We start from the raw sequence: 3,118 nt of genomic DNA on the forward strand, positions 1-3,118 counted from the left end.
TAGCATAACAGTACAGTAAACAGTAGGTCTTAAAAGACCGAACAGTAAATGATGGCCATCAATCAGTAACAGTAGTGGTTCCAACAAGGAAACCGACAGAGATCTCTGTAACAGTAGCAGTAAACAGTAGTTGCTATGGATGCCACAATACAGTTCAGAATATAGGACATACATTCATTCAATTAACAGTATCAGTTCAGAAAATAATACAGTTCAACTATTCAGAAGATAATCATTTTGAACATATCTTTACACAGTTGTTACTCACAGAGTTCTGGGCTACAGTAAAGCTAGAGCGCGTCCCCAGTCGCCAACCCTACACAGTTTACAGATTGAACACACACTAAGCTACACAGTTGGGAAAGATAATAACTTAATCCTTAATTTGCTTCGGTGTGGTTCTACATCTATATCCTTATTAAGATGCCTTAAACTAGACCTAATAATGCCTAGGATGAGATGAGGATGCAAAGATACACTTTAAAAGCATTTTCAGAATTTTCAGAAAACAAGGGTCACGCTCGAGCGTAGGTTACTCCGCTCGAACGGACATGCAGACAAAGGTTTTCGCTCGAGCGTAGACTTACCCGCTCGAGTGTTCTGCAAAATAGTCAAAAGTGCTGGATAGGTGAAAATCACGTTCGATTGGGCGCTCGACACCCGCTCGAGCGTCAATTATTCCGTTCGAGTGGACTTCAAAACAGAACAAAATGCTAGGAGCACGATTTCCACGCTCGGGCGCCACTCACGCCGCTCAAGCGTGAGTTCAAAATTTGGAATTTCCAGATTTGAACCTCAAGCTCAAATTCAACTTTTAAAACATAAATTTCGATCCTCTTGGGCCAATTTTCCAGAAAACATCCCAAAACTCATACTTTAACATGATTCCAAAGCTTAATTGTAAAATCAAAGCCCAAGGGTGTTTCAAACAACTCAATTTCAAACCAATTTTCAAGAATATGAAGAACATGCAACATGCAAGAACTTAAATCATTCCAAAGCTTTAAATACAAGCTCAAATGAGCTAACTCTTACAAAAACAAGATGAAATCATGGTTTATGATCAAAACATGGACATGCATGTGGCAAATTCATGAAGAACAAGCTCTAAAATGCAAGAGTATGCCATGCATGCAATGATTAAGCTTCAATTCAACACTTTTGAACCAATTCATGACTTAACTCTTTAATCTACCATGATCCATGCTAGAAGGAACTTAAATACACAATTCAGAGAAGGAAATTCATACCTAGGTTCCTCAATTACAAGTCTAGAGGCTCAATTATGCACTTAAGCTTTCAATTCTTCAAGATTCAAGCTAAATCTCTATGTTGAATTCACTATTCTCACTATCACTCTCTCTTGGTCGGCTAGCAAGGACAAAGGGGCTGAGGAAATGTTTTTGTTTGAGTGAAATAAGGCTCAAAGATGTCCTAGGTAGTGGCCCATTCACAATGACAATTTGGTAGATAAGGCAACCTATGTGTTTTACATTCTTTAATTTAATTTAATCATACCAAATCAATTTTCAATTAAATATACCATAAAATCATATAAATTCCAATGATCTCAAAACATCAATCAATTTCAGATTCGGCCGCCGATAAGGCCTTCAATTCACAATTTAAACACAAAGGCATGAACAGATAATCAAACAGTCAACAGATAGACATACAATTAAATAGATATACTTAATTAATTCAGTTCCAGATTTCAGTCAATCAGTTCAGTACTTCAATCAATTCAGTTACCAATCATAACCAGTCTCAGTTTAGCAGTAATCAGTGGTTAATCGGTAAACAGTGACGAGGGTTGTTACAGTCTCCCCTCCTTAAAAAGAGTTTAGTCCTCTAAACTCGAGTTACCTTCGTTCTGGAAGAAAACAGGATTCAATGGAAACAGTTCAGGATATCTTTTAGCCATGTCATCTTCCCTCTCCCAAGTGGCATACACGCCACCATGGTTTTGCCAGTCAACTTTCACTAACGGGATCTTTTTGTTTCTCAATTTCTTGATCCGTCTGTTTACAATCTGAATAGGCCGTTCCTCGTAAGTGTAGTTATCACTCAGCACTACACGAGTAGGCTCTATTACGTGGAAAGGATCCCAGAGGTAGTCCCTCAACATAGAAATGTGGAAGACGTTGTGCATATGCTCCATTTCAGGAGGAAGCACAACTTGATACGCCACCGGATTGATTTTCTCAATAATCTCATATGGTCCGACGTATCTCAGTGCTAACTTGCCTTTGACTCTAAAACGAGTCTGGCCTTTCATCAGTGTCACTTTCACAAACACGTGATCACCCACTTCATATTCTCTATCCCGTCTTCTGACGTTAGCATAACTTTTCTGTCTGCTCTGTGCGGTTTTCAGTCTCTGTTGTATCAGTTTCACTTTCTCAGTCGTTTCGTATACAATCTCGGGCCCAAGCAAAGGCCCATCTCCATCTTCTGCCCAGCAAATCGGAGATCTACATTTTCTGCCGTACAATGCCTCGAAAGGCGCCATACCAATACTTGAATGGTAACTGCTGTTGTAGGCGAATTCAGCCAATGGCAAATGGCTTTCCCAGTTTCCCTGAAAATCAAGGACACACATTCTCAGTAAATCCTCCAGAGTCTGGATGGTCCTTTCTGACTGGCCATCGGTCTGAGGATGATAAGCACTACTCAGTCTCAATTCAGTACCCAATGCAGTCTGTAAGCTTTGCCAAAATCTCGATGTAAACTTCGAATCCCTGTCAGAAACAATGGACACAGGCACTCCATGCAGTCGAACAATTTCATCAATATAGAGTATAGCCAATTGTCCGCATTATAAATTGTCTTAACAGGTAAGAAGTGAGAAGATTTAGTCAGTCTATCAACAACAACCCAAATTGAGTCCATACCTTTACTGGAGCGAGGCAATCCCACAATAAAATTCATGGTGATATGCTTTCATTTCCACTCCGGTATGGGTAAGGGCTGCAATAAGCCTGCGGGTCATTGATGTTCGGCTTTGACTTGTTGGCAATGAAGACATTTCGATACAAAATCAGCAATTCCTTTCTTCATTCCCGGCCACCAGAAATTTAGTTTCAGGTCTTGGTACATTTTTGTATTCCCTGGATGG

This window comes from Camellia sinensis, chromosome 2 (assembly GCF_055761805.1).
Source record: "Camellia sinensis isolate YWXY chromosome 2, ASM5576180v1, whole genome shotgun sequence".
Lineage (NCBI taxonomy): Eukaryota > Viridiplantae > Streptophyta > Magnoliopsida > Ericales > Theaceae > Camellia > Camellia sinensis.